At 37.2% G+C, this 21,362-nt stretch overlaps 1 long non-coding RNA gene across 1 annotated transcript in view; it reads right to left on the bottom strand.

Annotated features, from left to right (window-relative positions):
• Positions 1 to 1,132: 1,132 nt before the first annotated feature.
• LOC150040381 (uncharacterized) overlaps positions 1,133 to 21,362 on the bottom strand; it is a 51,798-nt gene continuing 31,568 nt past the window's right edge. The window contains exons 3-4 of the long non-coding RNA XR_016533774.1: positions 4,263 to 4,289; positions 1,133 to 1,210 (exon numbers count right to left, since the gene is read on the bottom strand). This is a non-coding gene — a long non-coding RNA (uncharacterized LOC150040381). The remainder of the gene's footprint in view (positions 1,211 to 4,262; positions 4,290 to 21,362) is intronic.

Below are 21,362 nucleotides of genomic sequence, written 5' to 3'. Positions count from 1 at the left end.
GCCTCAGGTCCTTTTGTGCCTGATCTGGCTTTGAACCTTGATCCTCAGATGCAGCCTCCTGAGTAACTAGGATTACAGGTGTGAGCCATCGCCCAGCAGTTATTTCTTTTTTCTTTCTCCTTTGGTTCATTCCCTCTTCTGTCACTGTTTTGGACTTTTATACCATTTTCTTGTATATATGTTTATCTTATTTGGGGAAGGGAAGGGAAAGCACAGAAATGATGGGACAAGAGGTGAACCAATCCAACCGTGATATGCACTAGACACTATGCTAGAGATGAACATTACAATCTGGGGGAGGGGGAGGAGGGTTTAGGGGAAGAAGTGAGAGAAATTGAGGGAAAGGGAAGCATTCAAGAAGAAATGCAGTTACCTTACTTATGTAACTAAAATCCCTCTATATGTCACCTTTACAATAACATTTTTAAAAACATGAGTATAATCATCATAGCATACAAAAAACTCTCAGACTTTTATTGTCTGGGTTGGCTTTAAACTATGATCCTCAGATCTCAACCTCCTGAATAGCTAAGATTAAAAGTATAAGCCACCAGCACCCAGCAGCATAATTGTCTAAAGTGCTTCAGATAACTCTACTATTTAGCCAAGTAGTGGTCTAAGTATGCTAGTTTGCCCAGGTCTTAGAGTTCCAAAAATGGAGGCAGTTCCTGAAATACAATGCATTCTGTAATAAAAACAGGAAAGCCCCAGATATATACTGTGGTAAGTTGGTCATCATAATCACTGATCTCAGGAGTGTATGATTTAAGTAATAACAAGAAAGAGAGGGAGAAGCTTTGCAATTCATTAATAAATCGATTTGGTAAAATTACTTAGTAACATAAGACTGCATCTAAAATAGATGTGTTCTGAGTGGTATCATGTAGAACTTCTTGGAAGGGTCAGTATACTTCAGATTTCCTTTTTCCTCTGGCTTTTACAAGTATCATCTATTTTTAAATTTTTGAGCTATATAGGAACTTTGTTCTATTAGGAAGTTTGATTGTGCTATTTCCATGATGTGTAAGTATATTTAGAACAAATTGCTCCCTCCATCTTATCTTGTACCTAGGTCTATGTTAACACTCTTACCTTAAAGAGAGAAAACAATCCACTGTAGCAAATAGATTCCCTTAGTCTGTGCTGTGGGTAGATGACCTCCATCTGTCCTTTCCATTGGGTCAATAATATGATATTGTCGCTAGTGTTCCTGTCAGAGAGATTCCAGATTGTCATTTCTGCAGGAGACTATTTAATCAGGATGTTGACACACTTCAACGGCAAGTAGATGGTGAGAGTGAACTCACCCTACACCACTCTCTTCAAGAGTCTCTCTTTCCTCCCACCCCTTTGTCTGAATCGTCTAGGGAAGAATAATTTCAACTCCACTTGAACATGACAAAACGATGGGAACTATATATTAAGTACCAAAGGAAGTATCTGGACAAGCCATGTCTCTTTGGACTAATTTCCGAAAGAGAGGCTTTGCTGATAATTAGCACTGCCTTCCAGCTCAATGTAGATATTCTCAGAGGTCTGATTGTATGATCTGATCCTCTCCCTCAGTGTAAACAACTTTTTCAGATACAATAATCAGTCTAATCCCAACCATGCTGTTATAAGGTTTCGCTTTTCCAAGCTAGAGACTTCAGTTTTGCTCTTCTTCGTATCTTTCCCCTGAGCTTGTTTATGGGATTTGGGGCTGGAAAGACTGGTCCTAAAATAGTCCAATGAGACAGGCACATTGGCCCTAGCATTTGTGAGCTAAAGCACATCTTCCAGAATGAACAGTGCTGAGGTAGTAGTGAGGGTTAGCTGCCACGTCTTATGTACTATTTCTGGCTGATGATGCAGCAGCTTTATATATAGCTGGATAGACACGCAGGCCATGTTCTTCAGCGCATCTACAATACTATTCTATTTTATATAAAACTGCTAAAAATGTGTCCCAAGGTACTTACTGAGCATGTTGAACCTGAGTTACCTCCCTGCGATTCTTACACCACACATCACAGAGTCACTTCCATTTGCATAGCTATCAAAGAAATGGATGACTTCCCACCATGTATGCTATTTCATGGCCTATAGCATGATGAGGTGACTTTTAAATTGATCTTGCTCATGCGTGGGATAAAGAAAGTGGGTTTTCTTTTTAAGTTTGAAGATTTTTACATTATTTCACCTTAAGGTCTATAGCTTCAGAAAATGATTGACAAGGATTAAGTAGATGTGTGTGTGGGGGGGGGGGTTCTTTAAGCTATGGCTGGCATCGGTGCAGGGTAAATTCTGTCATACCTGAGCAGAGAGAATTTTCTAGCTCATGAATCAGAGCAGGGGGCTGGTGTAAGCTGGGCTCCAGGGGAGAGAAGCTGTGTCAGCCTGGCAACCTGTCAGTACCACTGAGCATCACCGCCTGTGCTAACAAAGAAGGACCCCCAGGACACCAGGAATATGAGAAAAAGGAAAAGAGAGCGAGCAGCCCAAATAAGAAATAAATAGAAGAGAGAATCTAATTAAAATAGAGTAACTGAAGAGATGACTTCCACTGCATTAAGGATATTTTTAGAAGCATCATGCTAGTCTTTTATTCTGGAAACCACCCACTGCTCACCAATGTATTAAAAAATCTCTAGGTGCTTTCTCAAAATTGGACATTGGCCAATTCTTCTATGTTCATGCTTTTAATAGGATTGGGTTATGCTATGTGAAATTTGGATTTTTTTCCATCCTTTCCATCCAGATTCTGAAGTCATAAATGCTGTCTAGGTAAACTTCTGTTTGTATTTGTTTTATAATAAACTATTTTCCTCACTTGTCATTTTTATTTCCATACAACTACAAACAAAGAATTCATTCCACTAACACAAAGAAAAATGGATATGTATATTGGCTGAGAACAATCCAATTCAGGTCTGATTATACTAGTTCTTCATGGAGAACATTTATGAAAAAGAATAGAAGCTGTAATTAAGTGTTCTTCCCACTTATGGCAACTTAATTTTAAAAACTAAAGTTATTGATTTTTTAAAAACCATTTAAAGGCTTCCATGCTGCTGGTTTCAGGCTATTGCTGGCAGACCATTTACTCATAGAGTATAATTTTCCATTTCCTCCAGTACAATGAAACCCTTTATTAAATGCTTTCTCACTGTGGACAGATTGGTTTATAGTTGAAGCAAGCAGGGATATATAACCTCATGCTGGTATTTGCTTGCCCTTCAATTCAGACTCTGCCAAGACAACATAGATTTATCTCCTTATCTTTGAAAAGACTTTGGATTTTAAGTGGTTTATTGCACAGATTGAAGTAGACTCAACATAAGCTATTGTGCCAGCCAAGTAGAGTTGAGATGGACTGATTTGTCTATTCAAGATCATATATAACTCAAGCCAGATGAGAAGGGAAGACATTAATATCAGATTGCTCGAGTGTCCTTACAACATGGTAGTTAACTTTCTCCGAATTGAATGATCAGGAGAGGAAGCTGCAATTCCATTTATGAGCTCATATCAGAAAGCAAAAACTATCACTTCTGCAATGTGTGTGTATATGTGTGTGTGCGTGTGTGTGTGTGTGTGTGTGTGTATCTAAGGTCTTTGAGAGAAATAATTCACTAGTCAGCTCATATAGGGGGTAGGGAATAAACTCCATCCCTTGAAGCCATGATATGTGACAATGTAGTCATTGTAAAAGTAGCACAGGCTTTTTTCTCTACCTGTTTTCTACTTCTAGGAACATTCAAATATTTGACTTCTCCATCTGATTCCATTCATGACTAAAATGTTACCATGACAGGTGTGTTCTTCTTAAGTCCTTCTGTGTACAAAAATGTCAAAATCCTCTCAACACTATTTTATCTGCTATTCTTCTCTTTAAAGCATATCTATCATTGTTTTGATATATTTGGTATGGGTGACATCATAGATCTCATTATAGTTGAATTCTTCCACTAGAAAAGAAACTCTTTGAAGGCAAGGAATTTTGTGACTTATTCATTTCACTCTCTCTAGGGCCTAGACTACAGAATTTATCAGTGACTAGTCATCATTAAATTGATCAGTTCATTTATTTCCTTATTTAGCAAAAGATAATTGAATATCTGTTATTTGCAAAAGATAATACATCTGAGGGAAGGGTACTTACACAGGATGAAAAGATAAAAACATGTTCCTCAATTTCTACATGTTCAAGTGATATTTTACAATAGGAATTTCTCAAATGGATTCTGAAGACAGAACTAAGTTATATAGAAATAACATACCTGAAGCAGCAAGAGGGCTACAATGACCTGGAAGAAGGGACATGAGACAAGTCAGCTGAATATTCTGTGCATTCTGCAAAACATGAGACAAGCTCATCTGTGCAAATTGAGGAAGACAGGAGTGATACTGAGGCCCTGAGACACAGAAAAATATCTGCAAAAGCAAAGAAATATAAATAAAATATCAAAATAACTACTGCAACAGACAAGCAAAGGCCATCTAAAGGAGATTTGAAGTAGTCCTGGTCAGTATATTTTCATCACATTTTGCACTCCAATGACTCTTAACACTGAATGCAGAAAACAAATAGAAATGATAACCAAGTAGTTCAAGTCCATGTACATTCATAGAAAAAATGATTTTCAAATAATAAGGAATGCTGTCCTAAATACCTCAGAATAAAATGTATCCATATGATGCTGCTATACTACTCCTTGCTATAATACCCAGAGTAAAATGTGGTCAGCATCCATGTTTATGATCAATACATGGAATAATCCCAGCTGCCCATCAATGCATAAATGTGTAGGTATGCTCAGTGGAGTATTACTCGACCATGAAGAAGAAGGAAACTGAGTCATTAATAGGACAATGGATTGAACTAGAGTTCATAATGTTAAGCAAAACAAGCTAGACACAGAAACACCAGTGGCATGTATTTTCTCCTATATGCAGAAAATTTTTAAAGATGAGCTGAATATAGAAGAGTAGTGATAGGAATGGGAAAGGGGATGGGGAGAAGAGTGAAAGGAGAGAGCAAGGGAAGGCAATAAGGAGAGTGGATATAATTAAAGCATGATTAATGTATTATCGAAAGGTCACAGTAAAACCTACTAATTTATAATATTTAATATGTGTTAACAGTATTTAATATTTAATATGTGTTAACAGTATTGAGTGGAAAGGAGCAAAAAGACAAGCAAGTTCTAAATTTGTCACAAAGAATAAAGAAGGAGCCTGGTGCCAGAGGCTAACGCTTATGATTCTACCTACTCAGAGGGCTGAGATCTGGGAATGCGCATTTGAAGCCAACCTGGGCAGAAAAGGCTCTGAGACTTTTAATACTAATTAACCATCAGAGAGCCAGAAATAGAGATGTAGCTCTAGTAGTAGGATGCCAACCTTGTGTGACAAAATTAAAGGTCACATCCAGGCCCTGAGTTCAAGCCCTAGTACTAGCACAAAAGATAGGTAAATAGATAGATAGATAGATGATAGATAGATAGATAGATAGATAGATAGATAGATAGAAGAGGCACCAGATGCTAACATGAAGTTAAGATTTACATGAGAGAAAATTACAGAAGCAGCAAATAAAAATATCAACATCTAAGGCAGTAAGGTAGGTGTAAACTCATGAATGTGAGATCTGATAAAGAATGATATACATGGGAATGGCTGTAATGGAAAAAAATGAAGGTGCTAAAGGAACAGGTTGCAAATTTCCTTGATTCCTCCCTCCTATGTCCATCGGTTGTCCTTTGATGACCTTTGGATTCCTCAGTACTCAGACCTTCATCTCTGAGATCCCAGCTCAGACCTGTTGGTCTGCAGTACAGTAGGCCAGTCAATCTTACATTATGGGTGAATAGGTAAAGGTCCAGGTAGGTGAACAGAGAATGTTGTAGGGATTAAAGCTTCAAATGGTAGATTGACAGGAGAATGGTAAAGGTAAACAGAAGGCCCTGAGAAAATGTGACTAATGGAGTAAAGTCTTATTAGATCTAGTCTTGTCCAATTTGAGAAATCTTCATCTAGAAAGATTCATTGAGAAGCTCAGAGTCAGGCTGGGAGTGTGACCGAGTGGTGGAGTGCTTGCCTAACATGCACCATCCCCTGGGTTCAATCTCTCAGTACTACATACACAGAAAAAGACAGAAGTGGCACTACGGCTCAAGTGGCAGAGCACTAGCCTTGAGCAAAAAGTGTCTAAGGACAGCGGCCATGAGTTCAAGCACCATGACTGGCAAAAATAAAACAGAAGGAAGAAAGAAGAGAGAGAGAGAGAGAGAGAGAGAGAGAGAGAGAGAGAGAGAGAGAGAGAGAGAGAGAGAGAGAGAGAGGGGGGGGGAGAGGGAGAGGGATAGCTCAGAATCATTTTTTTATTTTTATTTTATTGTCAGGGTGATGTACAAAGGGGTTACAGTTCTATTTGTAAGGAAGTAGTACCTTACTTCTTGAACATTGTTACCACTTCCCATGCTTTTCTCCCACTTTCCTTCCCTCTACTCCCTCCCAAGTTGTAAAGTTCATTTGCAACATATTGTCTTGTGAATATGGCTGTTACATTGGCTCACCCTTTGAACTTCGTCTCATCATCTTGTTTTCCTTCTTCCCTTTCCTAATTTGAATTAAGAAATAAATGTATACACAATGCACCAGGTACCAAATTCAGATACAGTAACAACAGGGTATAGACCATAAGGGGAGGAAACAAAAGAGGAAAGAAATAACTTCACATAGTGCATTAAAAACAACTACAAAGATAAACCTCTTGTTTCCATATCCTGGAGTTCATTTCACTTAGCATCATCCCATATGGCCACATTGCACATAATTTTTGAGCCATTGTGATCCCAGAGTCATTTTTAGATTCATATATTCATACAACTTGATGCTAGATTCTTGAACTGATCATCTAGAATTCTAATCACATTTGCCATACCTTGTCTTTCGCAACTCTGGCTTTCTTTTTCATGGATTTTGCTTACTGTCAGGAATTTGGAAATCCCTGATAAGAAAATCATGACTTCAAGGTTCAAATACAACACATACCAAGTCTCAGACTCCAGGGATTACTAAGTGAAAATTCATGCCATCTGGAAACCAAACAAGAACTTTACATTTAGTGGATATAAGAATTATGCAAGGGCCGGGAATTTGGCCTAGTGGTTAAAGTGCTTGCCTAGCATGCACAAAGACCCGGGTTCGATTTCTTGGTACCACATATATACAAAAAGCCGGAAGTGGTGCTGAGGCTCAAGTGGTACAGCTCTAGCCTTGAGAAAGTCCAAGGACAGTGCTCAGGCCCTGAGCTCAAGCCCAGGACTGGCAAAAAAATAAAATAAAATAAAATAAAAAGAATTGTGCAAATACAACACCTTTCGAATCCAACTCAAAGGGATTTGCCCGAGCATGATCGTCCACATCTGAATAAACACACTCAGTGTTTGTCATGCAGGCATGATCAGAAATTAAGGAAATATCTTCTGAAGTTGTGTGTGTATGTGTGTGGGGGGATGGGTGTGGGTGTGGGTGTGGGTGTGAGTGTGAGTGCATGTGTACTAGTACTGGGACTTAAACTCAGAACCTGAAAACTTTCCCTTTGCACTTTCACTCAAAGCTAGCACTCAAACACTCGAGTCACAGCTCCACTCCCGGCACTTTGGTAGTTACTTAGTTATAAGTCTCACAGACTTTCCTATCTGGGCCAGGTTTGAACCACAGTCTTCAGATCTCATCCTCTTGAGTAGCTATGATTACAGGCATGAACTATTGGTGTCCTAAAAGTTTTCAAAGGATTTTGCCAATGGATTTCAACATTGAGAAGACGTGGGAACAACAATCTGATTCTGAAGAAATTTAGGAATTTACAATGCTTCAGTAACAAGACAAGCACTGGATTTTTCGGGGATGGTATATTTTTTAGATAAGACCAGGCATGAAAGATTGAAGACACAGATGCAGAACCCCAGCCACACTCCAGGAATTCGCACCCTTGAATTAACCCTATGTTGTAACCTAATCCTCTAATGATAGCCAGTGATACCGCAGAGGGGATGTTTTTTGTTTTGTTTTGTTGTTGCCACTGCTGAGAAGAGCAGGTGAAGTAAGGCTTTATATTATTTAGAACAAAGCCAAACTCCAGGAAACAATCTCTTGATTCTTTGGAAAGTGTGCTTTGTATCTGATTAAATGACTCATATAAAGTAGTATTAATTGAGGACATCTTATTTTGAACACCAAGTAAAAACTGACACAAAATGCTGTGTGCAAAGCAAAATCTCCAGCTCTTTTCCAAAGAAAGAATTGGCTCTGCCATTCCCTGGGCTCCCACAGAGCAGGAGGACAGAAGGCGCCTCTGGGCACATTCACCAGTTTCTAAGAAACCACACCAGAGCTCTGACCAGCACTTATATTTCTTTTGCTCTCAGAAGCTCATAAAGCACCTTTCCTGACCCTTCTCCATTGCCTCCTAAAAAGACAAAAATGCTGTTACCACCTCAGCCATTAGCAGGGACACGATCAATCCTTTGATTTTCTATAAAGCTGGTTTATATATGTCATCGAGAAGAATAAGCATTCCTGTCACGTGTGAACCTCATTCTCTTTCAATCTCTCCACCATGAGAAAACCCCTCCAGGTCTCTGCATCCATTCACAAAGTCACAAAGTTTCAGCATCCTTGAAGTCTGCCCAATTCTCCAGAAAACAAAACCTCGAAGACAATAACAGCCTTTTTGTTTGTGACAGAAGCCATATTTTATGTGCACACAAAGCATAAGAAAAGAGGGAAGCCCTACTCCAGGGAAAAGACTTTAAAGTGTAATCAAATCTGCTTCTGGCCACAGACAGAATGTCCAGAATTAACAATCTGCAATGGCCTTCCTTTTTGTCTAAAAAAGCAGACAATAATTGATTTGACCTGCTTTATGGGGACAATCTCCCAGGCATGACTGAGTGCTAATTGCTACTAATGAGGTGGCATTTGAAACTGGCTGTGGTCTTGAGCTCCCTGTCCTCTTTTCTCCAAAGAAGCCTTCCAGCCACTAGGTTACAAGTAAAGCTTCCAAGAAGGCCTCACCCTTAAGAAGCTCCACTTCCCGCAGCTGCTGAGGGTTGTAGTAAGAAGGGTAAATGGCACTGACTTTCAGAAGGGTGATCTGGCTGAATGAGCAGCATCTAAAGATGCACTGAGGCAATGCAGCTCTTGAGGAAATGAGCTCTAAATGTTACAGGATCACTGGAAATTACTTTCATAATGACTTTTAGTGGTTCAACCCATTTCCCAATATCCATCATTCTTACCTAGAGGAAAACTCACAAGCCTCTTCTATAAAAGAATCTTGTCTTTCTAACAGTTTCTTTGGGAGCTCTTCAGTTTTGCTTCAATGCCCTTGTCAATGTCTCCAAATGAACACAGGGTGCCACCTGTTACATTATGGTTAATTGTCAAATGAATTTGACTAAACAAAAATGCAAATCCTCTCAATCAGCTGTGGAATAAAAAGTACCTTATAGATAATCCAACTACCTAGAGCATAGGGCTGAACACCTTTCTATAAAGAATTAGATAGCAAATATTTTACTATTTGTACATGGTAGGGTCTCTGCTACTTTTGCAGCTCAGTAGAGTAGATGCCTTTGACAAGTATAGGCATGGATGTATACCAGGAAAACTTGGTTCTCAAAAGCACGAGTCCTGTTGGATTTGGCTTGTGGCCTATCACTTGCCAGTTGCTGACCTTGTGTAAGCTTTCCAAAACACACCAAAGCTGAATGTGTATAAAATCACAAAATAGCTGAAGCTTGAAATTCCTTATAATTACTCATTTTAACAATTAAAATTGGTCCCATGAAAGGCTCATATTGTACTTATTAGCCTCAGGTTCTTAACTTGTGAAATAAGGGGTAGACTATTTTTTTCTAAAACTATCATGTAAAACTTCCTCAAAATTTAGTCTCAATTTTCTGACCATATATATATATATATATATATATATCTTTATATATATATCTTTATATATATATATATATATATATATCTTTTTTTGCCAGACCTGGGCTTGAGCTCAGGGCCTGAGCACTGTCCTTGGACTTTCTCAAGGTTAGAGCTCTACCACTTGAGCCTCAGCACCACTTGCAACTTTTTTCTATGTATGTGGTACTGAGGATTCAAACCCGGGTCTTCGTGCATGATAGGCAAGCACTCTACCACTAGACCAAACTCCTGGCCCCCATATACATATATATATATATATGTATGTGTATCTTAACTTTATAATTAACTTCAGAGTAGAATGGACAGATACTTCACCTTCCTGAGGACCAGTATAGATCAATGTCAAAGTAAGGCAGACCATACATAGCCTCTATTGACAAGGAATTAATTAAGTACCCTTCATATCAAACTAGGAATTCACTCCTATATGCTCTTTGCCCGTGCACACATTCGTGTCTCCATTCAGTTTCTCTCCTCCGTGAATTATAAGATTAATTCCACTTTTATGCTGATCTTTCAGCTTTCTACTTTCTTCTCTACTTAATGATACAGCTCATTTGTTGTATGTTGCTATACAGCTAAAATTGCTCTTTAATGTGTTGGTTTTTTATCTCATTATTTTGGCAAAACAATTTAAACTCCTTTTCCTAAATTAGCGTGGATATGGACATTCTACATGCTCAACCTATTTGTAGACAAAAAATTGAATTATAATTGATATTCAGGTGTGTAATTGCTTTAATGTACAACAAAAGAAATTATAGCTTAATAATAATTACTTTACCTAATGTTCCTATTGAGTATAGTGAAGGAATTGTATGTTAATATTCAGATCGTATAATTTGGATTACTTCTAATTTCTGGTTTGAATTTTTCTCCCATTTTTAACACTCAATACTGATAGATTTCTGGGAATGGAAATAGAAAATATGTCTGGGATCACAGGCCACTTAATATTACCTCAAATTACTCCCACCATGTTTTGTCTTTAAGCAAGGACAAATCCCAGTTCTAGTAGCTTGAGTAGTACAGGAAAAAAGAATTCTGATAGAACCCATTTTAAAATGAGAAACTTTTGAAGCAACGTGGATCCCAAACCAACAATAAAATCTAAGAAACTGGACTATCAACAATAGAACAACCCAAGAAAAAAGAAGGAAAACATAACTAAGATAGTACAGAACATTACAAAGTATAAAACAAAGAAACAATACAAAGATTCAATAAAATGAAATGGAAGTCTGTGTTTAAGGAAAAATAAAGTAAATGTACCTCTGGCAGGACTGATAAATGAACCGAGAATATACTAATAAACATGATCACAATCACATAATTAAGTATAATGTTTAATTCACTGGTACCAACAAACCATATGGGATTACAATATACATGCAAATTATCCTTTTTTGTGTTAAGACACTGGGATTTGGGAATTATTTGGTACAGGGGTTAGCCTACTTTGACTAATATATTAAATAGAATTAACTCAAGCATAAGCAGAAAATCTTAATACACAATAACCATTAAAGAAATCTAATAACTACTATATTTTAAATCTCCTACTTGCATTAGTGCATATCAGGTAAAATAATTGTTCATGACCAAATTTACAAAACTCTCAGAACCATTCCACTAGACAGATATACAACAGGTAGAGATATGTTTATATACCAATTTATGTAGATATATATTGAGTGAGAGACTCAAATGCTAATAAGAAGAGACCATATGAAACTGGTTCTGTAATTAGTACAAATTTAGTATCAAAACTAGTCAACAGGCTGAGTACCAGTGGCTCATGCCTGTAATCCTCCCTACTCAGGAAGCTGATATCTAAGCATAGTGGTTCAGCTGTGGCCTGAACAGAAAACTGTAAAAAGATTCCACCTCCAAAATGACTGACAAAAATCCAGGCTAATGGTATGGTTCAATGGTAAACCCCAACTAAACAAATAAGCAATTAATTCGAAGGCCATGAGTTCAATCTCTATTTGTGGCAAAAATATCATTATACTAGAGGCCAGAGCTGGTAGTCCATGCCTAAAATATCAATAGAGGTTGAGGAGAGGAGATCTTGATTTTGAGTATAGCCCCAATTGGTGAAATACGAGTGTGGTTGTGGGTGTAGATTAAGTGGTAAAGTACTTGCTTAGCATGCATAAGGCCCTGGGTTCAATCTCTATTAAAAAAAGAAAAAGAAAAAAGAAAGTCAGCAAAAACTAAGATATATGGTTTTTCTATTTTTCTATGATGAAGCACTCCATAGGAGCCCTTAAAATAATAGACTGATGAGGTGAGAGCATTTTAGAAGAAGAGAAAAATAATCATAATTTGTAGATTATATGATCCTCTTGAAAAATCCAGAATAAAGAAGCCATTATTATAATCATTAAGAATTCAGCCAAGATTTCTTTTTTTAAATTTTTTATTGTAATTAATAAAAGGGTTACATGATATTTGCCAGATAGAAGGTGCATTAATTCACATACATTGATACCCTTTCACATGTCTTGGTACCCATTACCCTCCTCCCCACCCCCCCACCCATCTTGGTTTTCCCCCCTTCCCTATCAAATTTCAAATATCCAAATACAAATAAATTCAATGTATCAGATAACAAAGTGAGATACTGTAACAATATGAGATACCCAAGGGACAGCAAAGGAGATGAGAGACAACATAGTACATTAAGGACAAAAATCATTCGTTATCAGCCAAGATTTCTAAATTCAATGTTACAAAGACCCAAATCAACATATTTCCTACAAATAAGTCATATCAATTTAGAGTTTGTGTGTGTGTGTGTGTGTATGTGTTTGTGTGTGTGTGTGTCTGTGTGTATACTGTTCAATAACAACAAAATACGGGGTGATGCATTAGAACAAATTTAGTAATGTATGTTAGTCTCTTGAATAAATTTAGAAAGTGTCATACTATGGTATAAAAGGACCCCTAAACAGATGGTTAACAAAAGATCAATATAATAAATACATTGATGCTTCCTAAATCACTCTGAAACTAGGAAGGCTTCAAAAGAGTGCTTACTGCACAGTATCTAGAGATACTGTTAGTATTTCTATATTGAAAAACAGTTATTCTAGTCCCTAGTTACCTTGTTATATTTATCCCATTGCCTATTTATTTCCACTGGACTCTCTATTTAAGTAAAGATGTAACAATTTCATTTTTGATTTCTTACAAAATCTAGGTTAGAGCTCATAAGTGCTGAGTAAATATTTATTGAATAAACAAAGACTGCGTATCAGCCCTGAAGATCAGCTTATGGAAGCTTGAGAAACCAGCACAATGTACACTTTCTTTCCTTTGCATGTAAAGATAGCATTTTAATTAAAAGCATTGAACTCAGTTTTAGTTTTACCAGGAAGAGCTGTTTGACTTAAGGCAGGGCATTTATGAATTACAAATTCTCTAATTTTAATGATGGGGGGGAGTGAATTGGATGTTATGGAAAGTCTTTTCCAGTTGTAATAGTTTATAAATAATAACAGCAGTGGATTGATACTAATTAATGTTAGAGATTTCAGTCCTTCTTGCGATTACGAACACAGGAGTGTCTTCAAGGCACCTCGGAAATGAAGAAAGCTATTTTGAGACCTGAAAACTGGCCACAAATGGTAGTGACTAGACAGTAGTCTGGCTCTCCTCCCATGTACATGTAAGGATATAGTTACACTGCCCATTGAATTAAGATATGCTCGTATGAGTAGCTTTGGACAGTGAATGATGAGCAATGATAGTTGCATCTCTTTCAGGAAAGATCTTTAAATGCCAGTGTACATTTTGTTATGTTTTCTGTCTCTATGTCATATTGATACAAAATATTCCAGATCAAAGTTGTTTTCTGGTTGCTTCAAGATGGAGCTAAATCCCCAGCCAACTCTCAGCCAACATTTATCAAACGCAAGATACAAACTATGACTGTTTTATGTCTTGGAATTTAGGGAATAATTTTTACCACCCAAGAGCTAACCTATCTAGACCACACTTGAGCAGTTGCTAGTTTATTGTCCTGGTATATTTCCTGTTCATATTAAGTGGGGCTATGCTGCAGGTATTTTGATACTATGAATTATGTCAAGTTCATTTAGAAAGGCACATAATCCATCTAGTTTGCCATTATATCTCCAGAGTTCAGAATGATTTTCCCTCTGCTATAAATTAGGAAGAATGCTGTTATCTCTGCAGTAAAAATTATGTTTGCCTTTTTGTATTCTGATATTTTTTTCCTTTAGGGGGGAGAAAAGGATTAGAGATGAAGTCATTGACCTGAGAATTGTATCACTGAGTTCACTGAACAGGTGAAAAAAGATTGAAGATAGCTAAGACACTCTGTCCAGATGGTATCCTACCCAGCTGTTTTTCCAGATTTAGCCTTCTTAAATGACAGCATAATATCTCAGACAGGATGCGTATTTTTAAAGCATGGTATTTTAGTTACTATGCCCACTTTAGAAGTATCTTTTGGTATCCTGTTTATTTTTACATAAATGATTCTTTTTTCATGTTAAACCCATAAAAATGGAAATTATTCCCAACATGTAGTCTTTTTGGGAATGTGTAGGTAAAAGGAAAGCATTCAAGAGCCTGTTGTGAGTAGTTACTTTCAGGTATGTATTTTTGGCAGTATTTGGGGTGTGACTCAAGGGTTTCATGCTTGCTAAGTAGACACTCCACTGGAGCCATATCTCCAGCTCAAGTGATAAATAAATACCTTGAGTATATTATTTACTTATTACAGGTGTTTTACTTGATACGAAACTCACATACAGAAAATTGCTTTAGCTCATAAGGCTCAGTGATTCACAGAAACTGAACACACCTATATAACAATCACTCTGATCAGATTTGCAATAGAGCAAAACCTTTTACATAAGGCCATATAGCAGGAGGCTAAATGAAAGGATCTCTAGGATATAGAAACATAAGCCATATAATGAATGATTATTGTTCTTAATGTACTATGTTATCTCTCATCTCTTTTGCTTTCCCTTGGTCATCTCATATTGTTACAGTATCTCACTTTGTCACCTGATTTATCATATATATTTGTCTTTGGTTATTTGAAATTGGATAGGGAAGGGGGGAAAACAAGATGAGGGATGGGGGTTGGGGGAAGGAAAATGGGGACCAAGACATGTGAAAGGGTATCAATGTATGGAAATTAATGCACCATCTATCTGGCAAATATCATGTAACCCTTCTATTAATTACAATAAAAATATATGAAAAAAAATCACTCTGATCAAGAAACAAAATTTGACCAGTACCCCTGAAACTCTCCCTCCATCTTGTACCTATTTCTAATCTGTCTTCACTCCAGAATAAACACTATCCTGATTTGTGATAGAACAGATTATTTTTGCCTGCTTTTGAAGTTTTGTAAACAAATCATAATATAGATAGGTAAATATTCTTTTTGATTTTTACCTCTAAACATCATACTCTCGACTCATCCATGTATTGAATGTTTTAGAATGTTCATTCTCTCTGCACATGATAATCCATGGTGTGAAAACTACATAATATATTCTAATTCGAATGTAATCTATATGGTCAGGCTAAAAGACGTTTGGATAGTTTGAAGTCTGCAGCTATTATGAATGATCTTCTGCAAAAATTCCAGTGTGTGTGTGTGTGTGTGCACGTGTGTGTGTGTGTGTGTGTGTGTGTGTGTGTGTGTGTGTGTGTGTGAGGTAGGGAGAGAGACATAGAAATGTACTTTCTGTATCTATCTAAGTGCTGTTACTGGGTCAATGGACTACATATATATATGTATATATATATATATATATATATATATCTTGTCTTTTAGAAAACAGATCATTTTTCAAAATGCTCATGTAATAGACTGCAAAGGGAGCCAATATTTTCTTGCATCTACATTCACACAATTTTATAAACACAGCTTTGTATCAACTCCCATCAAGAAGTAGAATCTATCTCTCACTATCAATTCTGACATTCAGACTTGCTCTGGCTAATTGTCTGATACATACACACAGGTGGTTGGCTCAACTCTTGTCATCCCAATCAAACAAAACGTGAGGGGGGCTATTGACAGCTGACCTCTCTCTCTCTCTCTCTCTCTCTCTCTCTCTCTCTCTCTCTCTCTCTCTCTCTCTCTCTCTCTCTCTCTCTCTCACACACACACAAACACACACACACACATCATTATCATTATCATCATCAACATCATCTTTATCATCTGTTTGATGACAGAACAGACACTTACAAATAACTATTCATATTATTTCACTGTACTTATTGACATATCATAGCAATTTTCCTCACAGCCCTAACAAAGTTAGTCTAGAAGAAGATTTTCGAGGTGCAACTGACTGCCTATCTTAATATGGCCTCAAATATCTCTTTTCTGAACACTGCAAAAATTCAAAATATGTGTAAGACAGTTTCTCCTTTTCAAGTAAGAAGTATAAAATAATTACCCTCAAGGTAGAAGGAGCTGTGTGCCATAAAACAGTATTTTCAGAGAAGGGTGGAATCTGCATGAAAAGCTGAAGTTACAAAGGAAGTGGTATAATTGATTTAAAAAATAATTCCAGGAAGAAATAGTAGAATGGGTAATGGTTTGGAGTTGAAAAGAAAGATATTCTTAGGAGACAGTGATTTTAGTGTGCAGTATAAGGACTAGTGACATTGGCAGGACAGCTAGACAGTAAGGTTGGAAGCCCAAGGGAGGGAGTCTATAATAGACTCAGGAAGCAGATTCCAATTTAAGACAGACACTTAAAGAAGATATCCCTGGCCAAAAGAAACATACTGACTCCATCAAAAGCAAAGACAGAGTCAGGTGCTGGTAGCTCGTACCTGAAATCATAGCTACTCAGGAGGCTGAGATATGAGGTTAAAGGCTTGAAATTAACTCTGGAGAAAAGTTGTTGAGACTCTTCAGTTAACCAGCAAAAAGCAGGAAGTATAGGTGTGGCTCTCGTGGTAGAGCATCAACCTTGTTCAAAAACATCTAAGCAAGAACATGAGGCTCTGAGGTAAGTCCCAGTACGGGTACATACACATACACACACAAACACGCCCCCCACACTCTCTCTCACACAAACACATACACAGACCGACACACAGGTGCATGTGTGTGCATGCAAAGCAAAGATGGCAGAGGGAAAATGATTACCGTGTTTCTTGGTAAGACAAAGATGAATTTATTAGTAGACTTAGTGTGTGACAGTTGCCAAAGAAATAGGAAGCATGTTACAAAGACATTTCAATGATTGGATTAATCAAACACAATTGTTGAAGTGAAAGAGAAAAGTTAAGTATGCCTTGTTTTTATTATAAGTGACCAGGTGAACAGTGGATCGCTAACCCAAAGGCAGAAAAATCAGAGTGTAAACTTGTATGAGTAAAAGATGATGATGTTACTGTGGACAAATTGCGGTTTAGGACTTTACTAGAAGAGATACTCCCACAGGCAGTTGTGAATTCAGAACTTAGGAGGTATGTATTATCCAAAAATGAAGGTCAAATGAGCTTACATCATAGAGATTAAATATTCTGAGTCATTGAAGGAAGTGAGAAAGAGGAAGTGAAGTTTTAATAGGCCTGTAGCAATTTATAGCACTCAAATAAAAATGGCATCTGTATCTGTGAATTGTCTAGGAAAAACACATTGGTGATATCTGCAATGAGAACAAAATTCTTCTGGGAATCTGTCCAGGAGCAAAATCCTTCTTGGTTGTTGCTTCAGGCACTAAACCTCCTTCCTAATTTGGGGGGCAGCTTCCAGTTCCTGCCTAGTTTCCTTTCTCTAGGTCTGACTTCCAAAGCCTAGCCTAGTTTTTCCCAATTTTCCTCTTCATAGACTTTAAACCAACAGCTCTTGTTCACCTTTTTTATGTAGTCTAACTTTTCCCATTTCTGCTATACAAGTCAATGAGTAAAAGAAATGGTAAGTATGTTGTGGATTTAATATAACACCTTTAAGATGCTGACATTCATTATTTCTGATCATTATGCAAATATCAGGTAATGATATGCTGCAGCTGGCTTGAACTAGGTCACAAGAACAAGTTGTTAAATTTTCAGAATTATTATAAGCTGAAGGTTAAGCAAGATAACATTTAAAATTAAATTATATTAACGTATACCACATAAGTTACCCAAAAATGTAATAGTCAAACGTACTACTTCCTAATGATTTTACTATTAGCCATGTGGTTGAAGTTATTTTGATCTACTGTGTCTGTATAATAGATATATGATATAATGATGTGCTTCTGGGCATCACTTAGTGTGGCTAGACTTGACCACCATGGTATGATTTACTACAAATAGCAGATTTTTCATTTTTATTATTAGAGCTAGCTGTCAAAATCTTAGTGTGTTACTGCTGTCAGGCATATGTAATGTTATGGAAAAAGTATATAACATGGGTAGATTTACAAGGGAACAGTCTGAACTCCATTCTTTGGTAGCTGCTGATCATCTATTGAATCCTGGCCAAAGGGTATACCAATACCCTCCTCCAAGATCCAAGATGCTATGTTGAAAACACTGTTCATATCCTTTTATGAGAATCCATCTGTATCTTTGTTTTGGGAATACGTTTGCCTACTTGTGCCTAGATGGAACATTTGACCACATTATGCCCAATCTACTCTAGATAACATTTAAGTTTATAGCTACTATGAGATTTTGTGAAAGGTTTGATTGCCTACAGTCAGCACATAGCCATCTTCCTGGTAGCTTATGAGTCAGGAATGTTATTGAAACCTGAAATTAAGGGAGGGTGATGGTCGCAATCAGATCAGAAATGCCAAGGTATATCTAAAACAGTCTCATTTGCCTCCTCATCTCAGGAAAAAGTTTGCCTAAAAACTATAATGTAAACCTTACAATATTTCAAATATTGGAAATAAAATTTAAGTGCTACATATGTTTTCTAACAAAGGAAGAAGTGTATGTACATGTATCTATTTTTCTCATACTATGATGAAGTATACAAGATAATCTTTATAACTTCCATTAGTAGAATTATAAGCTAAGCCTAAAGTAAAAAAATACATATTGAAGCAGTGTAGAAAATGATTTGAATCTTACATGGGGACGTTTTGTCGGATCATCTGTAAAATTTATTTTGATGAGTTCCAGAACCCATGTTTTGAGCCTGGAAAGTATGTTCTAGTGATTTGTGTAAGCTTGTATGATTGGATGATTGACCTTCTTAATTTTACCACCTGTCTCAGTCCTCAGTTATTAGCCCTTATTTGATGAGTTAAACAATCTCTAAAAGTTTATCTTCCTTCCAAATGCCAAAAGATGACCCCATTTTAAAGAATAAATTCATGTATCTTTCTATTTCTTTAAGATTTGATAATACATTAAAATTCATCATAGTTTGTTCATATTATTCATTTCTATTTGTGTAATAAAACATCATTTTCATTAAATTTTTAAAAAGCTTGGCATGGTGGCTCACACCTGTAATCCTAGCTACTCAGGAGGCTGAGATCTGAGGATAAAATTCAAAGCCTGTCCAAGCACAAAAGGACCTGAGACTCTTATCTCCAATTAACCTCTAGAGAACAGGAAGTGGGGCTTGGCTTGAGGACAGGACAGTAGCCTTGAGCTGAAGAGCTCAGAGACAATGACCGGGCCTAGTTCAAGCCCCATGACCCCCACACAAAAAGGCATGCAGATCCTAACTTTGACCTACAATGGGACATGAATATCTAAGCATTATGTGACAGCACAATGAAACCCACCAAACAGTTTGAAATAGAGGGAAGATCTACAAGTCTAAAAGACAAATAAGTAAGAAAGAGATGGATCAAATGACACAAAAATTCACTCCAATAACACAAAAGTATTTTAAAAGGTCACATTTCATTCAATGGACTAACTGGAAAACTGACATTCATCTTAGAACACATTTCAACCACTTTATCTAGGATACTAACCACATACTTAGATTCTCCTTTGGGATTTTAGTAAATATAAGTAAATGAGTTTATATGTGAATAGATGGAGAATTCTTAAAATCAGCTTTCTTTCACTCTCCAACGAAGTTGTATTTACTCTGAGAAAGAGAAATGATTGTAATATAAGCTGAAAAATCAGACAGGAAGAAATTCTAAAGGAGTCTCTACCTTTAAATCCTAATCAGAGTTGAATATATTTTTATCAACATGGCATAGTTTTGATTTGTTCGTCCTAATGTAGATCCTGGGGCTTGAACTCAGAGCCTGGGCACTGGCCTTGAACCTCTTTGTGCTCAAAGCTAGCGCTCTATTACTTGAGCCACAGCACTACTTCTGGCTTTTTCTGAGTAGTTTATTGGAGATAGGTCTTATGGACTTTTCTGCCCAGGCAGGGTTCAAACCACAATCCTCAGATCATAGCCTCTTTTTAGCTAGAATTAGAAGTGTGAGCCACTGGAGCCTGGCTATAGGTTATATATGTATATATAAATACATAAATCAAATTTAGACAAACAGGGTTAGGTAACATAGTTAGATGGCAGAAATATATTCACGGAACAGAGAGATTCCTATACTTCACAATAACCTATTACATATTTTATGAGTAGCCTATTATATATTTGATGAAGCTTTAGAAGAGAGACATTCAAAGGCTCTAAACACAGAAAAAAGAAGATGGAAATACTGCCGGTGTGGTAGCTCACATCTGTAAAGCTTGCTACTCAGGAGGCTGAGATCTGAGGCTCACAGTTCAAAGCCAGCCTGAGCACTGAAGTCCATGAGACTCTTATCTCCAATTAACCACCAGAAAACTGGAAGTGGTGTTGTGGCTCCAGGGGTAGGGCAGTCACTTTGAGCTGAGGAGCTCAGGGATAACACCCAGGCCCAGAGTTCAAGTCCCCCACAACCGACAAAAAAAAAGATGGAAATACTAATTACCCAGATTTTAGCAATACATACTACATTCATATGATGAAATATCACTATAAACACATATCTAATCAACAGATTAGATATGTGTTTTCGAACCTCTAGGAGTTGAATTTTAAGTTGCCTTTTCAAACTATTTTTGAGGCTTTCAAAACTGAGAATTCTATGAATCACACGAGTGGAAGGAAGTAAGGCAAAAGGCATCTGTGGAGACAGATGGGTCTGGAAGGGGAAAATAGTAGGCTGTGGGGGTCTTTGGAGCCAACCCTTCTCCCTACCGTGCCCTCATTTCCCTTTTCAAGCAGCAGATCAACTGGTTTCAGGCTCCATGCCAGCAAAAGTGAAGTTACTAAGTTTTTGAAAGGGCTATGAATGCTCTTAGAGATCAGCACCATCCAAGGTTATACCAATCAGAGCTGCTGGTGTGCTCAGGAGCATGACTAGATCACTTATTAAACTCACATTTCACATAGG

The sequence above is a fragment of the Megascapheus bottae genome, chromosome X (genome assembly GCF_031878675.1).
Source record: "Megascapheus bottae isolate mThoBot1 chromosome X, mThoBot2.hap1, whole genome shotgun sequence".
Lineage (NCBI taxonomy): Eukaryota > Metazoa > Chordata > Mammalia > Rodentia > Geomyidae > Megascapheus > Megascapheus bottae.
Note: the sequence above shows the minus strand (reverse complement) of the source record. Positions and strands in the feature narration are given on the sequence as shown.